A 24,862-nucleotide genomic window follows, 5' to 3' on the forward strand; every position below is an offset into this window, starting at 1 on the left:
TTAAACATGAGAAGATTAATTTCATGTTTTTTAAATTTGTATATGCTTAAATATAGTGCTTTCGTTTCTAAATCAATACTACTTTGTTCTTTATACTTATTGCTATTTGAGTTTTATGGGTAAGGAAGAAACTCGATTTTTAATCACGTCAAAAAGATGTGTTTTAAATTCTTTCACTTAAAACAGAAAACAAAAGCGAGCATGCGATAACAGCTCTTTTTTCAAATTTTTTTTATCTAACTAAGAAACTATTTTGGCAAGATGATTTTTTTGTGACTACAAATACACATATGAATGTGACATGTAGTACATTCAAATTGATTTTTCATTCAAAACAATTAAGACTATGATGCAAAATGTAATATGACTTTCCCCCAAATCGCAAAAAGTTAATGCTTTGCTCCGCGCATGATTCTGACTTAAATGGGCTTATGTTTTCCAAAATGGACTTAAATTTCAGCCAAATGTCACAGTAAGATGCCATATATATTTTTTTTCATCTCATAAAGTAATAAATATTTTTTATAGCATTTAATATTACAATTTTGTATAAAAATTATGATTATGATGTAAAACCTGTCCTTAAAAAAATATTTTTCATCTAGTTTTACTTAAATTGAGGTATAAGTCCTAGAATAGGTCCCACAAATATGTGCACAAAATTTTAGAGCGATATAACAATAATTTGTTGAAATATGAAGCAAGTAAGCAGAAATTTTACGTTTTGAGAAAACGCTTCTAAAGTTAGAACTCACAATGGTCCACAAAGTAAACAGCCCCTACCATTTTATTCATAACTCCGGAAGTATTTTGACAATCATTAAAAGTTTGGTACCAAACTGTTTAGAAAAGTTAGGATAATAACCTTTTTTTTTTTTTCAAACCTTTTCTGAAAATCTGTTAAAGATACAATTATGAAATTTTTTCCGTACCTTAAAGTAGACTCGTTTCTCTATACTGAAGTAAAATTTTACAGAAAGAAAGTTTAGTTTTTTTAAAAAAATACTAATGTGTATGTCACTGTATTTTTGTCAAAAAATGCCATTTTGAAACACGAAATCAGCTCTATAAAAAATATTTTTTGATTATGAGAAAAAATTTACTTTAGTATATGCAATCAGATGTATGGAATAGGTTGTAAAAATTTCCAAGCCTAACACAATTTATTTTCAAAGAAAAAGGAACATTTAGTTTTAAAAATACCATTTCGAGATATTCCAATTTAAAGGGGAAAATCATACCTTATCAAAATAGGTTTATATTTTTTAAAGCTTTTTTTTTTAATTTACTTCTAATATGAGCACGATCAAGAAGTTTGTATCAATAAAAAGGTATTGAAATAGAGTTTCAAAATATATAAAAATCAAATCGAATTTTTGAAAGTATTTAGGGTACTGACCAGTGGCGTGCCGCCCATGTACCAGAGGGACTAGGCTGGTCCCTTAAATATTTGCCCCTTCAAAAAAATTACTTTGCAGAATAATTTATTAAGAAAAAACGTGAGCAGAAAAACAAGTTTATTAGAAAGCGCTACTTCTTTTACTGCCCCTACCTCCCTTTCTCCTCTGCGTGCGACGTCTTAAATGGACTTGTCCGAGGGACTAGCTCTTAAGAACCTGTTCCCCAGATCTCATATAGCTTTGTTAGATCCTTGGCGTTCGCTCGAAAGCTTATTTGATTATTTCATGCATTTTTTAAACCAACGGATAAATTTTTGTTTCCGTACCTAGTGTACAGGTTTCTATGTGAGCTTCAGGAAACAACAAATTCACTAGTCAAAGTTATTTTCCTGCGTCCATTGTGGTTTTCTTTTGTAATGGAAGGGGACTCGGTCGAAAAAACAAGTCCCCAACTGGACGTAGTTGAGGAGCATGCGCAACAGCACAGACTGCCCTGGAGCTCGGAAGAGAATTGTGCTGCCTGCTGGACGTTCTCGCAAACCGTTCGTTCGGAGCTTTGATTTGACCAAGAGAAAGCTCAAATAATTTCGCAGAGCAGGCCTACTCCTGACCTAGCAATATCTGCGAAGCTAAAAAATTACAATCGGCATTTTAAGAAAGATTACTTTGAGACTGTTAAATGGCTGACTGCTTGTAAGTCAAGAAAAAAATATTTTGCTGGCCCTGCGTCCTTTCTGAAAAGGAAAAAGGCGTCTGGAATGCCAATGGATTTTCAGATATGAGCGATTTCCACAAGGCAACGATTCGTCACGAGAAAACCCAAGGACACTACCAAGCCATTACTCAGTTGAAAACTTTTGGTAAAACTCGAATAGATTTTCATCTTAGTGAGCAATGTTGCTCATCAACTTTGAAGCATAACACTGAAGTTAATAATAATAGGGAAGATGATATATCTATAAATCTTTTTACTTTTGTGTATAGTAATTTACCGTAACCAACTAGTCCCCTAAAAAATATTGATCTGCACGCCACTGGTACTGACTCCCCTTAGTTGCGGATGAACTTAAAGTTTCCTTCAGTGCCTTTTGTTTGGGCTGATATAGGAGATTCCTTCAAAAAACGGCAGTTGAAACGTATTTTCTTCTCTGATAATTCCTGTTTTGAAAAAAAACCGGAAAAAATCAGAGATCTTATCAATTTTAATAGCAGTTTCAAAGAGATTTTAAAATACAATTTAATCAGTAAAAATAATCTTCCTCAGAGAAATCTAGAGTTAGATTACATGAGTAATGTAAGAGTGAAAGATGGCCGTCAGGTGTTAAGTAATCCAAACAAGTTTGCAGTAACTTTTCACTGTTGTTTTAATGTTTATTATTTTTTTTTTGTCCCCTGCTGCAAAAAAAAAAAAAAAAGATGCAAAATAATATTTCGGTATTTTGAATTCTTCTTATTATTATTGTTATAATTTACTAACTTTTCAAAAGATTTTTTTTTTTTTTTGCCCAAGACAAAAACGGCTTTGGTGAGGTTCCAACTGGCCCAAACTGTCAAACACATCAAGATAAGCTGGTCAGTCAAAAACACGAGAAATTTTTGTACCAAGGGCTTTTTTAAGCTCTAAAAGGTTTTAAATTGATAGAAAACTTGATTCTGAAGTAAAATTTCTGAAAAAGAACTTAATTTTCAAATTTAAAAACGACAAAAAAATCTTAATTTTTTGAATATAGAAAGAGCATGATTTATTCATACTAGAAAAACATTACATACAGATGTTAGTTGGTGCTCCAGAGACTTGCTAAATTCGACAATTCAAAAGACATAAAAATTGGACTTAAGATGATGAAATCCTCCACTATACTATCCACAGGGTACGTTTTGTTGTTCATATCGAAAAATAATTGCCAGATTATGGCCGATTTATCCGCGAAACCCTCCCAGCTATCACACGAACATTACGTCGGAACGTACCTTAAAACGGTCCGTCGGAAAACGGTTATCCAACGGTTGGTTATTGGTTAGTTTCAAACGTTATTCTAATGTAAAATACAACTGTAAACTAACCCTTTACAAACGTAATTTCGATGTAAAATACAACGTTCAAACTATGTTATTCCAATGTAAAGTACAACAGAAAACTAACCATTTAAAAACGTAATTTCTATGTAAAAAGCAACGCTTAACCAACATTTTCTAATGTTGTTCCAATGTAAAACACAACAGTAAACTAACAATTTCCAAACGTAATATTTCGATGTAAAAAACAACGCTTATCCTACTTTTTCTAACGTTATTCCACTATGAATTTCAATGCTAAACCAACTATCTTCCAATGTTATCAACTTTAACTGTAGCATTTCATTAATAAAATAAGTATTCCATAGGCGTCGGAAGCGGGGGAGCTGGGGGAGCTTGAGCTCCCTCTATAATATTTCAGACCGGCTCAGCTCCCCCGGAAAAATTCTAACCGTATAGCTCTTTGCAGTACATTGTCTATCTCAAACCTGATTTCAAAAATGAGATCTACCTTTTTTAGGAATTTCCACATAATAACCAACAAAGAAAGGGGAGAGATGGAGTGGTCAGTACATTTGTGTTTCCCTCTTTTCAAACCTCTCGATTCCCGGAAGAAAAAGAAAAGTATTGAAGACAAGTTATCTACATACGGGTGTTTTCCGCCCTCTCCACTTAGAGCTTGTCTTTCGCAAGTGTATTACACATTACACTGTAGCTCAGTTTAATGTTTTTACTTTTGCATGCCATTTGTATCTCACACTTCCACTAAAAAGAGATAATCGTGAGCCAGTTTTGTATTTAAATACGAAGGTGCTCCAGACACGTATCAAAAAGAAGGTTTCTAAGGTAAACAACATCTGACCTTCCGGACGCTATCTAAAGAATCTCCGGCGAATCCTTTTAAATTCGTTGATTAAAACAAACTTGCAAAATATGAAACGAAAGTTAAATTAAAATACTGAGTGGTCATATAATATTTTTGTTTATTGCAATTATCAAAAAAAAAAAAAGAAAGAAAGAAAAAGAAAAAAATGAAAGAAAGAAAGAAAGAAAGAAAAGGAAAAACAATGCAGAGGAAGAAAAGAAAAAAAGTCCAATTTACAAACAAATTTATTTATCATTTTTATCCATCGTTTCTTTCTCTTTTTTATTTTTTTCATTTCTTCATAAAAAATTCAGCCCCGATCAAAGAAAATTCTTTAGCGAGTTCTCAAAAGTTTAGCAATGTAGTTATAGAACAAATAATAATTCTAAACTAATTTTCGAGGGATTATGATCGTATGTTTCGGGTGTTAAATTCCACGTTTCGATCAAAAGATACGATCAGATTGCGAAAATATCATTATTTGATGGTCTATCGGAACCAAAAGTGATCTTCTGTCAGGGGACATAGACTAAAAGCCTGATATACATATTTTTCGAACAAATTTTTAAAATTCTATAAAAGTTTTATTCATTATTTTTGATTGAAAATATTGTCAGAAGAAACAACCTAAATCAGTAACATACCCAGAAATTACTTTTGCGGATACATATCATTGCTGTGATAATAACTTTAAAAAAAAATCCAGAACTATCCCACGGTAGAAACTAAAAAAAAACTTTTTATCCATTATTTTGTTATATTTAAACCGTGAGGGATTGATTTTTTTCATGAAGTTAAAAATTTGCAAAGATAAATATAACTTAAAGAATTCTAAGGTACTACAACATAGAAACAAAAATTCTCACTAAACAAAATCGGTAGTGAAATCTCCATTAGAATATTTATATTAAAAAAAACTTTAATAATACTGTTACGATGTTAAAAACTGCGAGTTTATTGAAAACAATTTTTTTTTTTTTTTTTTTGAACATCTAGACTTTATGAAGTTATATTTATTCTTCTTTTTTTTGTTTTCTCAAAATTAAGGTTTTTTTTTTTTTTTTTTGTCACAGATATGTTTTCATGCTAAAAAAAAAAATGCATGTGGAAGAGAGCACTTGAGCACCCCTCAAAATGTTTGAGGTTCTGGGAAACTTTTCATATCCATTTTCACGATTAAAAATGTTCCTTTTCACTTATTATTGTTAGAAAAAAGCACCAACAATATTTCATAGTTTCTCTGAAGTACTTTTACTAACATTTATCTGAACTATACAACGAACGTTTTATTTAAACACATTTCAGGCGCACTGTTTCTCTTCTCCTTTGTTTCTAGTTCTCATAAAAGAAAGTCTTCTAAATGCTACGCTGCAGAAGCCCTCCCCTACCTCCTAAATTATTAAAAAGCGTTGCAATGTTCGTTTTTAGAGAGCAATATCCTGAAAATTCGCGGAAGAGAGCCCATGACTGAACACCTTGCCCTCCACAATATGATAGATTATATAATATTCCGTTCAATTTCAAAACATTGCTATGCCTCTAACTAGAGACGTACCGAGTAGCACTTTGGCCGAGTACCGAGTACTCGGCCTTTCATTACTCGGCCGAGTACCGAGTTACCGAGTACTTGGCCTTTCACTATTCGGCCGAGTTACCAAGTACCAATTATGTTTTAAGAAGAACCACGGACACACATGTGATGAATTTTGAACTTATTGGAATAGTTGTATAGACCTCCTTGTCCATATAACAGTTCTTAAAATTAAATTCCTGCTGAAATTTAATTACGCATTATTTGAAATTTTTTGTTTTTGTCAAAAATTTTACAAAAAAATTATTTTTAAAATTAAAAATAAATAAATAAACGGTATAATTAATCAAGTTGGAATTAAAACAAATTATACCAATCTATTATAGTTCTAGTCCGCCAAACATAAATAATTTTTAAAAGCAAATAAAACAAATGTGCAGGAACACTGCAGACACGTGTTTCTGCATTACAAGGAACGTCTTTTTCAGCGCATAAAATGTGAGCTAAAGAATGTAAAGACATTCGACAGAAGAATCCGACTTTTGGCGGATGCCTTTAAATCCACGAGCTCACATTTTGTGCATTGAAAAAGGAATTCCTTGTAATGCCAAAACACGTGTCTGCACTGTGCTTTTAACATTGTTTTATTTCCATTTATTTTTTAAGCAAAGGTATTTTTATATTTCTTATAACTAATTTTTGTTTGTAGCAAAAATCCATTTATAATATAAAAATTCCATATTTTCTACACTTACTTTTTTTGCACAATTTTTAATAAATAAGTTTTATTAACTTTGGGGACATTAAATTAAAGACTAATTCCATTGAAGCATTACAGACTTCATTATTCTCAAAATTTAAATTTCACTTGTAAATGATTGCAGAAAATTATATATGCTTGCGCTTTTTTTATAAATTTTAATATATGTCTTGGACAATATTCAATTTTTGCAACTACTCGAGTATCTGATCAAAATTGGGCCGAGTACCGAGTGCTCGGCAAATTGGCCGAGTAGACCGAGTACCGAGTAGTTACCGAGTACTCGTACGTCTCTACCTCTAACATTAACAAATATGATCTATCTCGAATAATTTTCGGAGAGCGACACCCGAAACTCCTCTATGATATCAAAAAAGGATGAAATTTCAGTTTTTAAAACTACAATTTCTAAAACTTTAAGGGGAAGGAATCTTTTCCAATAACCTCATTGAGGAACGCTCTCTAAGACTTCAATTTTGTAAAAAATTCCAGAGAGCCCTAGAATCTCCCCCTTTCCCTGACATCATTGAAGACTGTCTTCAATTGCGTTTTTGGAACTTCAATTTTGAAATAATGGGAAAGAGATGTAAATCGATCGAGGACAATCCTTGAGTCATATCATTTTCCCTAACGTCATAAATATGGTCTGAATTCGCGCTTTAAAGACAAATTCCGAAAAATTTCCAGGGAGGGCATTCGAACATTTTCTCTCCTTAACATTACCAAAGACCGTCTAAACTACGTTTTTAGAACTAAGATTTCGGAAATTTTCCGGGACTGAAGCCCCAGGACCCCCCTATTGATGTGTACTCATCTTCGAGAACTGACCGACCCCCTTCCAAAAAAACCAGAAGTTTTATCACCTCATTCTCTCCATATACTATTGAGGCGGAGAGAAGCAAGAGGATGTAAGTAGCAAAATTAAAAATTTGGAGATACCCAGTACAAATAGTAGAGAAACCTTTCCTCTGTCTCGGGGTGAGAGATAATACTAGTAGCGCTGGTTGGTGCTGCTGTACAGCATGATTTAGAAAAAATATCAATGAAGGCTTACCTGAGACGTTATCTTTATTCGCGTTTTACTCGAAACTTGAAAATGTCCACTTACATCCCTTTGCTTCTCACTGCCTCAATTTATATATTAATAAAAATACAAAAGTGACGACCAGCAACAGGCTCTGGGCCCAGCTAGACTGGTCCTAGTCAATTTACAATCCCCAGTGAAGATCAATGGCTCTCTTAAAACTATCTACTCCCTTGCTCATTACCACCTCTTCCGGTAAACTGTTCCAAGGTTCCACTACCCTGCTAAAATAATAATTTTTCCTAACATCCATGTTAGCCTGAGATTTAAATAGCTTAAAACAATGACCCCTTGTCCTGTTTTCAGTGCTAAACTTCAGCCCCGTAACATCTTTCATTTTAATAAATTTAAACAACTGAATCATGTCCCCTCGGTCTCTTCTTTGCTCAAGACTATACATTTTTAGCCTTCTAAACCTGGAATCGTAGTCTAAATGAGAAAGTCCATTTATTAGCCTTGTAGCTCGCCTTTGAACCCTTTCCAATGCATTAATGTCTTTCTTAAGATAAGGAGACCAAAACTGAACAGCATACTCCAAATGAGGTCTTACCAAACATCTATATAAGGGCAGAAGAACTTCTTTAGATTTGTTTGAAATAGATCTATTGATAAACCCAAGCATCTTATTGGCCTTGTAACTAGCAATGCTGCACTGTTGGCTAAACTTTAAATCCTGACTTATTAGGACCCCCAGATCAGTAACTTTGTCTGCCTGACTAATGACTGAACCTTGCAAATAATAACTTGTACGCTTATTTCCATGCCCTAAATGTAGCACTTGACATTTCCCAACATTAACAGCCATACCCCATTTATCAGCCCACTCCGTAATATGATCTAGATCCCCTTGCAGCTGTTTTGCTTGTTCTTCATTTTCTACAGTCCCCATAACTTTGACATCATCAGCAAAACAATTCATGTTCCCAGAAATATTTTTGTGAATATCGTTCATAAAAACAATGAACAAAACAGGCCCTAACACTGATCCTTGAGGAACCCCACTTAAAAACCTCACTCCAATTAGAATAATTTCCCCTTACAACTACCCTTTGTTTCCTTCCGGTCAGCCAGTTTTTTACTCAGATATGATTGAAAACATTACTGGGAAAGGGAGAGGAAGACGAAAGGATCGACAATCATTTCAAATAAAAAATTTTTTTCAAGTGCTCCCCCCCCCTTCCCCGCAAAAAAAAAAAAAATCTGGTGGCGCTATTGCTTCTGTCCCTTGAATCCCTATCTTGAGCCCCAGCTCCCCCTACGTTTATATACTTCCTACGCCTCTGAGTATTACGAGGTGCTCTTAGAAGAGCGAGTGTAAAGAATAATTTTTCAGTCATATTAACATGAAATGATAAAATGGCTGAATTTGACATGCAATTTATCATTTCTCTATCCTTTACAAACGTTTCAATAAAATATGAACAAAAATTTAAGATATTGATAATTCTTACCTTTTATTTTTCTGAATAATTACTCGAAAATTATCTTCATAAGCATACCTTAGTTTCTTTTTTTCTTTTTCAGGAAATATTAATTACGAGCAAGGTTATTCTTAAGACAGAATAAAATTTTTACTTTAAAATTCTGCCATGAAAAATAACCTAGCTTGTTTGAAGGTTCAATTTTGCTTTGACCTGAAATAGGAATTAAGGGAAAAAAAAGAAAAAACATACGTTGCACATTCAGTTAGTAAATCTCCATAACAATTAAAATGACGTGGGTTAAACTTGAATATCATGAAAAGTACTTATTTTATTGTTTTGCCGAACTATTATACTCTCCAATTTCATTCAAAAGTTCATGTTCATTGATTTTTTTTTTCATTTTATTATTAGGGAAGGAATTTTAATGTATTTTATCCATCAAAGAGAAAAGTTTATTCAAAGACATAATTTTATTTCTATGGTAAATTGCACGTGTAATTTGTATGATTAGCAAACTATTTTTAAATACTGTGCGTTTAAAATTACCGAAGTTAAACAAAGGAACAACACGAAATTCTGAAACGAATTCTAAGAATTCACAAAATTCTCTAGAAAACTAGTTAAAACATCTATCAAAAAAAAAAAAAAAAAAAAAAATCAGTTCGAATGCGCAAAAATTTTAAGAATTTCGATTCATCGGAGACGCCCCCCCCCCCAGAAAAAGAGAAAATACCCCTAGAAACAACCTCTCCCTAAAAACCCCTGCCAAAACGAATTTGTAGAAAAAATTCAAGCAGTTTAAAACGAAAAAATCTGGACCTGCACAGCCACAATGATTTGTCGTGCTTGGAAAACAAATTAAAGTAGAATGCATTTAATAATCACACACACACACACAAAAAAAAAAAGTTCTTAGTTTTAAATCTATTGAAAGGAAGAAAAATAGTTGATTTACTTTGGAAGACTTGAGTACTTGCGAGGATTGAACACCCGCCGTGAGCAAGTACGACTCGTGTGCTTGTGTATGATTCTGGAATGAAAAAGAAAATGGCTAATGCCCCCGGCGCATTCCTCCCTCACCCCTTTCAAGTCCTGGGTCTCAACAAGACTGCAGAGGCGGGGGGGGGGGGGGAACGGTTATGGGACGCATTACGCACGCTTCGCAGAGCGCGCAAATCAGCAACGAGCTTGCAATAAATGGGCGTAAATGTGAAACAGGTTCGAAGGTTAGAAATAAGTTGGGAATGCGTTTAGTCGGATATAGGTTGGTTTTAAACCATCCTCCGATGCTTCGAACGATCGGATGAGCGTATGAAAAAAACCAATATCTAACCAAAACATATTTCCAACCATTGCGATGCATTTTCAACCTTTCTCCAACGTAAATCCGATGGTTTGTGCTACCTGGGCTAGTACCTATCAAAACCACGCATGTCCAGTTTCAACAAAATTTGAGTTAGCAGCCGATTCAAAAGCTACAGGACGGTTCATAAAACCCTGTATTGTTAGTTTCATTCAAAAAAAAAAAAAAAAAAAAAAAAAAAAAAAAAAATCCTATCTCTCCTAAATTCTGCTATAAAACCTCGAGTTCTAAGTTAGAACAAGAACATGCGAGTATTGTTTTAATCAGAGAACAACATAGTGCAGTATACTCAAGCTTTCTGCAACTTACTGTTGAGGTCAGTGGCGGCTCGTGGGAGGGGCCGGAGGCGGCCCGGGCCCCCTCACTTTTTTCAGACAATAATTTATAACTTTTTATTTATTTTCCTCTTTTTTTTTCTTTTTTTGTGCGTACGTGCTTGAAATAAAAAATGGATTATACCGCATTTCCTGCGTATAGTCCGCGATTCATCCGTTAGAAAAGTAAAATTAATGAGGTGGGGTGAAAGTGCCTCCCTTGCAGCCCCTTACCGGTGCTGCAAGGAAAGCGTACTGCAGCACCGGAAAGAATTAAAAGAATTAAAAAAAAAAAGAATTTAATGAATGAAAAATTTAAAGAATTAAAAAAAAATGTATTTTTATTTTTCAAAAACCGGGGGGGGGGGGGAGGCGAGTGCACTCATGATCTGGCCCCTTCACTTTTTCAAGGCACCAGCCGCCACTGGTTGAGGTTATAGTGGACTTCCGTGAATGACATTAGGATCCTAATTCGTTCAAAAAACATGGGCTACCATGTTAATCAAAGAAAAACATGTCCATTATTTCCAATCAAATGAAGACATCTCCTAATTTCAAAGTTCAATTGCATGTTCATTGGTCCTCCTACAGTTGAAAGCTTTCTCTTGAGGATATTAATGTGACTAAATCAGGCTATATAAATACATTTTTCCATAAAAGGTTACTTAGAAGCACGTTTCTCGTGACTACCCAAAAATTGTCTAGAATTTACATGTGCGGTTTTGATTGGAACCTCTTCATTTGTAACCTGAAGAAAACTTGGTATAGTTCTCGTTGCATTCATGTATTACTTATAGTAACATGTACAGCAGTTTCAAAAATGTTAATTTTTTAAAATCTAGTCATCGTTTGTGCTCACCCCGTATAGCTTAGAACTGGCGGAGATCTGACTAATCATAGTAAATTTCAATTTTTCAAACATACAGCTTAGCGTGTGTTAGTGCTGTTGATAAAGAAATATATTTTCTAACAAATAATCTTTGATAGCAAGTAATCTGTCAAAAAATGCTAATAACCTGTCTGAAATTACTATGATAGAATATATTAGTGTCCTATCGCGTTTTATACTATCAGTCACAGATGAACTCCGGCCCTTGAACCTCAGAGTAGCTTGAACAGAATATATTTAGTGTCAGCCACCGATGATGTTGCCGATCTGCAGTGTCAGTCACCGGTGTCTAACATGGCAGCTAACGTATTAAAGCCAAACATTAAAATTTCATTCATTTCTTGACTAAAATTTACCCTTGAATGTTTTGGCAGCAGATTTTTTCTCTATTCCCAACCCTCGAAGCAGTGTGTTAACCTTTGCCATGTGGTGGCAGGAGGTTCTCAAAAAAGTTCCAAGAATTCCTTGGGTTGATCAACCTTGAAGACCACTGCTTCAAACTAAAGAACGGACATTTTTGAAAGTGAAAGTTACCGCATAATGAATTCTTATGCAAGAAAGGAAACATTTAACCGGATTTTCCCAGTTTTATGACATCACCGCCCTCTTGCAGAGTGTTCGGTCAGAAGAGCAACAGACGAAAATTAATTTCATCTTGCGGGGGCGAGTTTTTGAGACGTTCAATGCCATGAATAACAAGCAAGTTGTAAGCTGGAAAATATCAAAAGTTCAGTGCGTCCGTGCGCGGAATAAACAAGTTCCAGCGGACCTTGGAAATTTTAAAAGGTGGTCACTTAAAATTTTTGGCCATTTGAGTAGTCAGTGAGATCGAAACAGCATTGTGCCAGGAAGCTAGGTATGATTTAAAATTTTCCCTTCATTTTCCTCCTCCTAAATGTATATGTGTTCATAATTAAAATCCTATCTGTTAATTTTATGAAGTGATATTTTGAGGCATTATTAAATTAATTTTTATTCAACTCCATCAAATTCAGACCACCAGAAATAGCTCTCTCATAAAACCTGGCATAGTTTTTTCCCTCTAAAACACGAAGTCCAAACGGAAAGAAGGGGGTATTGTGGGGAGGGGGGTTGACAGAGGATAAAGTTTTCAAATTTCCTTTCAAAAAATTGCTTTATAATTTTTGTAATGCAAATTTTTTCTTCAAAATTTTTTCAGGTTGTTACCACAAATGAATTCTATAGGTGTATGGAAACGTAAGTGAATAGATATACGAAACTAAATGAACTGCATCAAGTTGGCACTAGCATTTCAAAACTACACGAGAATGTTTTAAGTTTTTAACAAGTCGTCAATTTGACGTCATTTTAAGTCTTCCGTTTAATATCTCTAATTCTCACTTTATAATCTTTACTAATAATAAAACTGTAAGTCTGTGTCTCTGGATGTCAGGATCTCTGTTAGGTGCGTTTGACCGGCTTTCATGAAATTTGGCACAAAATTCGTTCATAGCATGGGGGTGAGCAGTTCGAAGAGATTTTTCTAAAATTCGATTTTGTTCTTTTTCTATGATTTTATTTTTACCATCATTGGCATCCTCTGCACTGAGCGAATTACAATAATATGGAAGAGTAAATTACCATAACATGGGCTAGTAAATTACCATAACATGGGCTAGTAAATTACCATAACATGGGCGTGTAAATTACCATAACATGGGCGAGTAAATTACCATAACATGGGCGTGTAAATTACCATAACATGGGCGTATAAATTACCATAACATGGGCTAGTAAATTACCATAATATGGACGAGCAAATTACCATAACATGGGCGAGTAAATTACCATAACACGACTCTACGAAGTGTGATGAATGAAAGTATTTTCCACAGCTTCGAGGTTTGATTTATCTTTCGATTCGTACTTATGATCTGTGCACCTGCATCGTCATTCAATTTTTCTTGTGTCACTGTGGTGCTCAGGTAAGCTTTCAAATTTCTAATGGTGGAAAACAAAATTTCTACTCTACGTGTAGTGTAGACACTCGTGCAGTAAAATAATGGTTATCGATTTAACCGCCTCTGAAATTAATTAGATGACATTGAGGTAAAAAGAAAGAATAAGTTGTCTTCTTGAAGGTAAAAAAAAAAGGGTATACTAAATTTTCCGCAGTTTGAACGATAGATTTTTATGACTATGATAACATTTCATTGTAAAAGCAATTTGATGTTTAATAACTGCTATATTAAACACTTATATATGTAAACGATTTTTGAGTAACATATATTTGTTTCTATTCATTACAAAATAGCATTAATGGGAAAAGTATGTAATAAAACGTTACCTGTTAATGGAATTCCTACTGTCTATTTGTTTTTTCGTCATATTATCAGCATTGTACATCGCTGATTTATATTTCTATGTTATATAATGTCCAAAACTCATTTATCACAAGTGAAGGTGTTGCTGTAAAAAGTATTATATACAATAAAGAAAAAAAAGTTAAAAACCTAAAAAAAATAATTAAAAAAAAAAAAAAACACACGCTTTAGTAGCAAAATGAACTAAAAAGTTAAAAATAATCTTTGGATGACAAGTATATAAAGTAATTGACCAGACACTTAATTTTACTGTAATGGAAAAAAAGCGTGGGGGGCTGCCTATTTACATTTTTGCATAAATAACAAGTGAAAGAAATTTAAGACAACTGATAAGAAGCCCCCCCCCCCCCCACGCATTTTTTCTATTACAGTAAAATTAAGTGTTTGGTCAATTACTTTATATGATTGTCATCGAAAGATTATTTTTAACCTTTTAGTTCATTTTGCTACTAAAGCGTGTTTTTTTAGTTTTTTAAACTATTATTTCATTTTTTACTTTTCAGTTCATTTTGCTACAAAAGCGGGTTTTTTTTTTAAGTTTTTTAAACTATAATTTTTTAAATAAGATTTAGATACTAAATATTGCTAACACTTGTAACTCTTAAATGAGATCGTTGTGCGTGTGTTCGATTTTCACAATGAAATGTATCTTAGTATTCTATTGCATTATTTGCATCAGACATTTTTAATTCTATCTGGTGAATTCTTGTGCAAACATTGTTACACTCCGCAGCTCTGATTTGTACGTTGTAAGTAATTCTAATAAGCCACTGGCTATTTGTCCAAAGGAAAGTTGGACCCACAAACATACAAGTTAAGCTAATAAAAGCGTGTTAATTAGAATAAACTAATAACTTATAGTTAATATATTAATTTGATTATAGAACATTGCATTGTCATCGGGTCTGAGGTTGCATTCCAAATTTTAAAAGAATCCGATCCCAAAAAGTGGTCGAAAATTGAGTTGCAAGATTATAAATTTAATTTCGGTGTAGACGGGATTCCCGGAGGTGGACGTCAGCGAAGATCCGCGCCTTAGACCGCTCGGCCACGAACGCTCATAAAGTGGTGAATGTACTAACAGTAATAAGCCACTAGATCTTAATCCAAAGGATAGTTATTCACAAACATGCAAGTGAAGCTAATAAAAGCGTGTTAAAAAAAGAGAGGCGTGACTTCGACTAAAGCTATATGTGTGTATGTATGGGTGCATTACCCTATACAAATCCGCAGTTTACGTCGGATATCTACCAAATTTTGCAGTTAGGTACTTCGGCACCCGAGAAGGAATGTAGGAGGGTTTTTAAACGCCAAAAAAGTAACGAAGCGTTCGAATTTTAATTTTAGGACCCGAAACCCGAAAATGGCATTGAATGGCTCTTTCTATCCGAAATAATTATCCGATTTTCCTGATTTAGGTCCCATTGGAAAGCCCGCAAAATATACCCCTGAAGTGGCTTTACTTCCTTCGAATTTCAAAAAAAAAAAAAAAAAAAAAAAGGCCTAATGAAACTTCAATATCAAATCTGAAATTTATCGTTTGCCAACGAGCTCAATTTAAATTAGCGTGAATAAAATCATTTTTGAACTACTGTTGCCACTTTTTTCTCTCGACTGTGAACAAAAAAAAAAAAAAGTTCTTTCTCTTTGCTTTGAAGTAAAACTTTCCCTTTTGATTTTTTAGCCATTTCTATATACAGTGACCTCTCACTTATACGCGATCTAAGGGGACAACGAAATTTTCGCGCACAAGTGAAATTCGCGCATAAGCGAAAAACCCCGAAATAAGCTTAAATGCAATAAATTTACATCAGTTATAGTAATACTAATAGTACACTACTAATATTAATGAATCAATATGCACATAATTTCGGTTTATGCATTGTATTTTTTTTTAAAAATGAAGTTGTACGTTTGTTATCTTCTTTACTAATAATAAAGCTGAAAGTCTCTCTGTCCGTGTAATTTTCAGAACAAATTCTTTCCCATTTTATTAAATTTCTGTGAAAAACGGGCTTAAAATTTTAATAGAAAAAGAACAAAATCGAATTTTCGAAAAATCGCTTCGAGGTGCACACCCCCATGCTATAAACTAACTTTGTGCTAAATTTCATGAAAATCGGCCGAACGGTCTAGGCGCAATGCGCGTCACAGACATCCTACAGACATCCAGACATCCTCCGGACAGAGAGACTTTCAGCTTTATTATTAGTATAATATAAAGTAAAGAAGATTGAAAAATTTGCTTCTAATTGAGCAAAATAGTTTCACATTCAATGGTGAAAAAATTGGCATTTTCATACCAATCCTATCAACGCTAGTTTTTTATACAAGGCAACGTCAATGCTTACCGCTTGACCACGACTTTTAATGACGACAACCTTTTCCTATGTAACCCGTTCTCCCCTCTCGATGTCAATCACAAGACTAATTCCACCCCCAATTGCTGATTTGTGCAAAAAAGAACGCATGTTTGGAATTTCCTTATTTAAGCCTATAATATAATAGGCTTAAAATATTAAACCTAATAAACACGTGACATAACTATTATTTTCGAGGTAGACCGTGCTAAGCTGGGCACCGCAGCTGGTATTCAATGAGAATAACTGGTAGATCTGTTCGCAGAGCTTCATTAAACTGATAAATGACGAAAAGGTAGAAGGTCCAGGCCTGACGTTTGGAGATTGCGAAAATTAATTTTCTACTACACAAAATCTTTTTTGCAAAATTTTTAGTTGTAACTAAAATTTGTAACTAAAATATTTATTTTAGAAACACGAAAAGTTTCAATGTTTCATTTGTTGTTTCATTGCAAATATGTTCTTTTTTTTAGTAACTTAACTCTGTTTAAACGCTTCTTAACTAAAAGGTACAATTTGCTTGTATCCTATACACCATTGTGTACAATTTCAAATGCAGTCAAGTATTGATTACTCGAAGCCTTATAGCTCGAATATTCCTTTTGTCTCGAAGTTTACATTCGGTGCCCAAACACTTGAGAAGGCTGTGAGAAACTTTCCAATAGCTCAAACTACCAATAATTCGAAAGTTTTAGCCGATCCTTTAGGAAATCGAGTTATCGAGAGTCGACATGTGGATATAACTCTAAATCTGATCTTATAGTAACTAGAAAATCGCCCGTCAAGATATGGCGGGAGAAAATTGCTTCCATTTGAACAAAGCAATTGCCTGTTTAGAAATACAGGGTGTTTCAAAATGAATAGCGGGGTTTTAACATGTTATAATATTTATTACACCAAACTTACAGCCACAAGTGATACATCAAATGAAAGAGAAACTCAAACAGTTTTTTACATAATAGCCTACAGATGTTCAATGTGAGCACCATTCGTCACTCGGCACACGTCAAGACGATATGCGGGTTCTTCCCAGACTTTGATGAGTGTCTCATTAGTAATTGCTGCAACAGCTGTTTCAATCCTGTTCCTTAATTCGGGAAGGTCGGCTGGCAGTGGAGGCCCATACACACGGTCCTTAATAAACGCCCAAAGATAGAAATCACACGGCGTTAGGTCGGGTGACCGTGGAGGCCATGGGAAACAAGCCCTGTCATTAGGCCCCTTACAGCCAATCCAGCAGTCGGGTACAGTTAGGTTAAGCCAATCGCGTACCTCATTATGCCAGTGAGGCGGCGCACCATCTTGCTGAAAGATAAAACACAAAACGCTTTCTGTTCTTTAGTCGCCATCTTTGCTACAAGCGCTTTCTAGCGGATTGCAGCAGAAACATTCCACGCGCATGCGCACTGATGCCAACAAACAAAAAACTGTTTGAGTTTCTCTTTCATTTGATATATCACTTGTGGCTGTAAGTTTGGTGTAATAAATACAGATGGGGGACAAAATAATATGAACACCTATGAAAAAGTATGCCGTATTTCACACCTATAGTACAGCCACGCCACCTGCAACAGAAGTCTGCCACCTGGTGAGCGTGAAGAGGAACCTATCAGTGTCTCAACAGTAGTCACAAATGTTGCGTGCTTGGTTCTAAATTTCTGTAATAAGTTGAGATGTCAGACCTTACAGAGTTCCAAAGAGGAATGATTGTTGGGGCGCGTTTAAGTGGAGCATCGGTTACGGAAACAACAAAGCTTTTGGGGTGTGCAAGAGGTACGGTGTCAGAGGTTATGACAGTAGACACGAAAGAAGGTAAGACGACGTCTTCAAAGCACCACAGTGGTCGAAAGTCAAAGCTTGCTGATAGGGATAGAAGAGCTTTGAAGCGCATAGTAGCCCGAAAGCGCAAGCAATACCTATCCGAGATAACATCTGAAATGAACAGCCATCTCCAGGACCCCGTTTCAACAAAAACTGTCAAAAGGGAACTTCATGCTGCGAACATTTATGGCAGAGTGGCAATTCGAAAACCCTTGGTGACAGCAACTAATGCTTTCAAGCGACGCCAATGGTGCAGAAACTACAAAGTTTGGTCCCCACAGATGTGGCAACAGGTAATATGGTCAGATGAATCATCATTTACCCTATTTCAGACTACCAGGCGCGTTTATGTCTGGCGAACGCCCTCAGAAGCATTTAATCCTGAATGCCTTTTGCCGACTGTGAAGCATGGGGGTGGCTCAATTATGGTATGGGGTGCGATATCTTGGCGTGGTCTTGGGCCACTTGTTATTCTGCATGGGCGTGTCAAATCTAATCACTATCTGAGCATTCTAGAGGATCATGTCCATCCGTTTGTCCAGACTGTTCTCCCTGGAGAGCGACCGCTCTTTCAAGACGACAACCCCCCCATACACACTGCCAGATTTGTCCAAAAATGGTTTGAAGAGCATGACAGTGAAGTTGAACATCTCGCCTGGCCCACTCAGTCTCTGGACTTAAATATTATTCAGCATTTATGGGGATATTTAGAGTCCAAACTTCGTTCCCGATTTCCACCTCCATCCGGACTTTCGGAATCAGAGACCATTCTGCACGAGGAATGGCTTAATATTCCTTTAAATGTTGTCCATGACCTTTATGCATCCATCCCCCGTCGCATTCAATCTGTTCTTCAATCAAAGGATGGTCCAACCCCCTATTAATAAAGATTTTTCCTTATTTCACAGGTGTTCATATTATTTTGTCCCCCATCTGTATTATAATATGTTAAAACCCCGCTATTCATTGTGAAACACCCTGTATTTTGATAGCTGAAATTTTAACCCTAACTCCAGTGGATGAACCCTATACTCCAGTGAATAGCGTTCATTGCTGACCACTTTTTCGATTCTTCATCCTCCTAAAATGACATTCTTATCAGTAAAACAGTTAAGTTAGCAGATCCAGTTCAGCCAAAATAAAGCATTCCCCTGCAAGTCAAGTATATTAACAACTAGTATGTTGTGGCCATTACGAAACTTTCTTCTATATTTTTCCTTTTTCTGATCCCTCCCCATGCTTGACGAGGAAGCAATATTCCTAACAAAAACAAAATTACACATGCAAAAACTTGACGACCATCCCAATGTCTGAATTATTGCAAAAGCAAAGCAAAGAGCGAAAATTGAAAGTTATTTTAAAAGCCTTGCTTGAATTAATTACAAATATTTTATTTGTTAACAAACATAAGATGGCAACAGTTAGAAATTTTAAATCATTGAGATAATATTTCCGATCATTTCCATACAATTAAAATCACGAGAAATACGCAGACGACAATCTATTACGATTTATCTTTCTTATTGTTGCATTAATAAAACTATTTTTATTCGCTAAAAAAAATAATGATAATAAAAATAAATCAGCACCTCTTGGCGCGATTGGCGCCAAAATTGAACCAAAGCCTGTTTACATATGGATTCACATATATTCCAAATTTCAACCAGAACGTAGCATTACTTCTTGAGATAGGGCACTCACAATGGAAAAAAAGAACGGGCGATTGCGCTACCCCCTTTTTACTTTCTTCTATATCTAATATATTGTTACAAATCCTGCAAATAGTAATTATTATAGTAAGGTAACCTGTAAATAGTTTCCCGTAATGAATATACAACCCCTTAACATATGGCTAAAGTATACAACCCCTATTCTTTTTTTCTTATTTCATTCACTGATTTTATCAATGAAAGTGTAGTTGTAGAACGTTGTAGCATTTTCTGGAATCTTTGAGATTTCTCTTTTCGGTGTGTATATAAACGGTTACGCTGGATAGAGAGTTAGTTTCGATTGAGAATTTGTACTAAGAGTGTGTATTAGCTCTGTTTATAGCGAGGCATTTCGCTGTGTTGTTTTCGTATTTGGAAGTAAATACGTGTGTAAACGTTGAGTTTACGGTGTTGTGTGATAATTGCTTAATTGCTGATGAATAATTTAGCAGTTGTTGACGCTCTTTCCTGTACATAGTGCAAATAAATTTCCTGTATTTTTTTTAATCAAGAACTGTGTCATCCTTTCAAGAAAGTTGGAAGCCGCACCGAATCCGTTACAATATAGAAGAAAGTATTGGATTCGTGCAAATTTTCGAATTTCGAATTTTGACGGATTCGAACGTTTTAAGGTGTGCTGAGTCCATTTCGACTATTTTTGGAAAATGTCTGTCTGTCTGTGTGTATGTGTGTGTATGTGTGTGTGTGTATGTGTGTCACGTCTGTGTGTGACCAGTTTTTTGTGGCCGCTCTACAGCAAAAACTACCGCATGAAATTGAACGAAATTTGGTACACATATGTGCCCCTATGTGAACTTGTGCCCATTGGTTTATGGCGCGAATTCCTCCAAGGGGGGTGGAGCAATGGGACGTTTTTTGAGTTACGCGTGCTTGCTATTCCTCAGGAAGTAACTGGCGGAATCAAACAAAATTTGGTCCATATGTTGCCCCTAACAGGAGCAGGTGCTGATTCAATTTTGGTGTCAATAGCTCAAACGGGGGTTGAATTATAGAACGTTTTTTGTCGTCAATTGTGACTGCTGTATCTCAAGAAATAACTAACGGAATCAAACAAAAAATTTTTGACAAGTAGCCCTTAGTGGGTATAAGAGCTGATTTTATTTTGGTGTCAACAGCTAAAAGGGGGGTAGCGCAATCGCTCGTTCTTTTTTTCCATTGTGAGTGCCCTATCTCAAGAAATAATGCTACGTTCTGGTTGAAATTTGGAATATATGTGAATCCATACGTAAACAGGCTTTGGTTCAATTTTGACTCCAATCGCTCCAAGAGGTGGTGATTTTTTTTTTTTTTTTTTTTTTTGCGAATAAAAATAGCTTTATTAATGCAACAATAAGAAAGATAAATCGTAATAGATTGTCCTCTGCGTATTTCTCGTGATTTTAATTGTATGGAAATGATCGGAAATATTATCTCAATGATTTAAAATTTTTAACTGTTGCCATCTTATGTTTGTTAACAAATAAAATATTTGCAATTAATTCAAGCAAGGCTTTTAAAGTAACTTTCCATTTTCGCTCTTCGTTTTGTTTTTACAATAATTCAGACATTGGGATGGTCGTCAAGTTTTTGCATGTGTAATTTTGTTTTTGTTAGGAATATTGCTTCCTCGTCAAGCATGGGGAGGGATCAGAAAAAGGAAAAATATAGAAGAAAGTTTCGTGATGGCCACAACATACTAGTTAGCTGTTGACACCAAAATAAAATCAGCTTTTATACCCACTAAGGGCTACTTGCCGATAAATTTTTCTTTCATTCCGTTCATTATTTTTCGAGATACAGCAGTCACAATTGACGACAAAAAACGTTCTACAGCTCAACCCCCGATTGAGTTATTGACACCAAAATTGAATCAGCACCTGTTCCTGTTACTGGCAACATATGGACCAAATTTTGTTTGATTTCGCCAGTTACTTCCTGAGGAATAGCAATCACGCGTAACTCAAAAAACGTCCCATTGCTCCACCCCCCTTGGATGAATTCGCGCCAAAACCCAATGGGCACAAGTTCACATAGAGGCACATATGTGTACCAAATTTCGTTCGATTTCATGCGGTAGTTTTTGCTGTAGAGCGGCCACAAAAAACTGGTCACACACAGACGTGACACACATACACACATACACACAGACAGACATTTTCCAAAAATAGTCGAAATGGACTCAGCACACCTCAAAACGTTCGAATCCGTCAAAATTCGAAATTCAAAAATTTGCACGAATCCAATACTTTCTTCTATATATTAGATATAGAAGAAAGTAAAAAATAGTATCAAATTATCATGACGTGGCGCGAGTTTCATTGTTGGTGACGTCAGGAGCATTACTCGATCATTGGCTATTATACATATGAGGGTAGCAAATAAAATAGAATGATAGGTACCAAAAGCAATCCAAATAAACGAAAGTCCGGATAATCCAGGTAACATGGATAGGGTAACAAACAAAACACTTTCACAAATAAACAGGCTTACCTTATTACAGTAAGAAACCAAAAATACATTGGATTGTTACTCGCCAACATATTATCATTTATAGTTCTGTTGCAGTGGTGTCGGACTGACACTCTGAATGCGTCGTGTTGTTTATTTGATGACTATAATTGAGGAGTTTACTTTCAAAACGGGTTATATCCAGGTTTAAATTTTTTTTTTACAAAACGAAAAAAATGTTTTACGCAGAAACACTAAATGTTAGAATTTCGAATTTCTCACGATTTTTTTGGTAGGATAACAAGTGACAATTGGCACAAGTCTAGGAATTTTTCCTCAATTTTATCAGACCTTAATTGCCAATTTTATTTTGGATATAATCCTTTTTGGTGTAAAACAGTGGATATCATCTCTTTTGAAAAAAAAAAAAAAAAAACATATTTTCTTCAGAAATAAACTTTATCCGATTAAAACAAAATATTCAACATTTTTTAATATAAAATTTTTTTTTTTCACTCGTCTTTATTCCTTCCTACTTACTTGATTCTTTTCATTGAACATTAAAAAAAAAAAAAAAAAAAGAAAAAGAAAAAAAGGATCTTCGATCTATTTAAGTATATGAACAATAAAACTACCCAAGCCAGTTCAAATAACAGTGTTGTAGGTATTAGTAGATCACAATTTTTATCACAATTAATAAATCACAATTTTTATCATAACTAATCACAATTTAATCAGAAATCAATTGCAATTTAATAGCAATATTAATTTAGTAATCATAATTTGAGGTCGCGCTTGCCTAACTGATAACAGACTTGCACAAGGCGCAAGGTGCTGCGATCTCTTAATACGGACGGGTATAATGCTTGATTAGAAAAGCTTAGCCAGTGCCTCGCTCCGCTATTTTATTTATGGACTAGAATTGAATTGGAAGTGGTAAATTTAAATTTGGATATGTGCCCTATTGATATGAAAGTGAATGAGTTGTTACCGGCAAATAATGGATAAGCTTCACTTTGCTGTAAAAGAACTGGCGAGAAATAAGGGGATGGATATAGAATACACCGTTTAAGCGGTAAATCCATTGTTTACGCATTCTTAAGAGTAGATGTAAACCATTTCGAGAAGAAAGAAATTCATGGATCGATAGGGCTTATATTACAGATTCTGAAAATGAAAAATATTTTTTTTTTCCAGAAGTGGATGTAATCCGTTTTGAAAGTAAACTTCTCAATTTATTCAAAACCTATACAGGAATTACATTCAATCAAAATAATAACGAATATTTGACACATTTATAGTTCCGTTCTCGCGATCATTATCTAGAATTTTATTTAAGTGAACATAATTTTTTTTAACTCTTCCAATTTGATTCATATAAACCAGATGTCTGGATATACGGGGGCCGGATAAACGAGGTTCTACTGTATTTACAAAGTCAGCACTGTTGGTTTTTTTGCAATATAATATAAATATCGTGGTACGTTTATAGTTTTGAATTTTTCGCTACCTTGCTTACTAATGCACTCGTCGGAAGGGTCGCATAGTTAATTTGTATTGCTATTCATTTTTTAGTCCCTTTTGTTTTCTCAAAGTCATTTCCAATTCTACTCCCTTCCTATATACTCCAATTACAATTTTCTGGATAGCTAAGAAAAATTGTTGAAAAATTTTAACCTTAATATAATGTTGAGTGCTGAAACAGCTAGTTGCCGTTTTCGGCAAGTTATAATAGTGATAATAATACTAATGTTTAATTATCTTCAAATAAAAGACGCCTAGTACTGAAAGGCACTGTTCAGAAATAAGACAATGCACGGACATAAGACAATACGAAAGACAAATCACGTAAGAAAAAAAAAATCAAAGCTCAATAAAAATTTATAACAATTTTCACATTATTTTTTAATTTTTATCACGCTTTTCTTAGCTTCACCTGTATGTATGTATGTATGTATGCATCATGTAACGGAATCTTGCAGCTCAAATTTCGCCCACTTCCTGCGATCGGATTCTTATGAAATTTGGCACGCGACCTCAGACCCGATGACAATGCAATATTCTATAATCAAATTAATTAATCAACTCTTTTAATTGTTAGTTTCCTCCAATTCTAATCAATATTTTGGAATAAATCTAACAATGTGAAAAAGGAAAAATTTAAAAAAATACATTAAAAAATGCTCCCAAAAATTATTTAAAAATATCTACAAAAACCTTTCATTTTTCTGCATCAGACAAAATTTGTTCCAATGTTCCAAGGTAATTAGAACATGAAATATAATTGTTTTTAACTAATTTCATGCCAAAATTTAGGTGAGCCTTCAATTGGAAATTCATTGCTGATCAGACCATTGTTGAACGAAACTTCTATTCAAATGCATCTCAAATTTTCAAAGTAATGTAGATATGATTTCCGCACACATGCATCGATGACTGAGATGGATTAGCTGGATTAGACAATTACTCCACAGGCAATTTATCTGCGAAGTTGAATGTTTTTAGACCTCGGCTTTAAGACCTCGACACTTTA

The 24,862-nt window shown here is 34.7% G+C and overlaps 1 long non-coding RNA gene across 3 annotated transcripts in view; it reads left to right on the forward strand.

Annotated features, from left to right (window-relative positions):
* Window positions 1-12,296: 12,296 nt before the first annotated feature.
* LOC129227421 (uncharacterized) overlaps window positions 12,297-24,862 on the forward strand; it is a 34,407-nt gene continuing 21,841 nt past the window's right edge. Inside the window, exon 1 of one of the 3 annotated variants that reach the window (XR_008580837.1) lies at window positions 12,297-12,502. This is a non-coding gene — a long non-coding RNA (uncharacterized LOC129227421). The remainder of the gene's footprint in view (window positions 12,503-24,862) is intronic. The other 2 variants (XR_008580836.1, XR_008580835.1) reach the window with 2 other exon arrangements.

Source organism: Uloborus diversus, chromosome 8 (genome assembly GCF_026930045.1).
Source record: "Uloborus diversus isolate 005 chromosome 8, Udiv.v.3.1, whole genome shotgun sequence".
Classification (NCBI taxonomy): Eukaryota; Metazoa; Arthropoda; class Arachnida; order Araneae; family Uloboridae; genus Uloborus; species Uloborus diversus.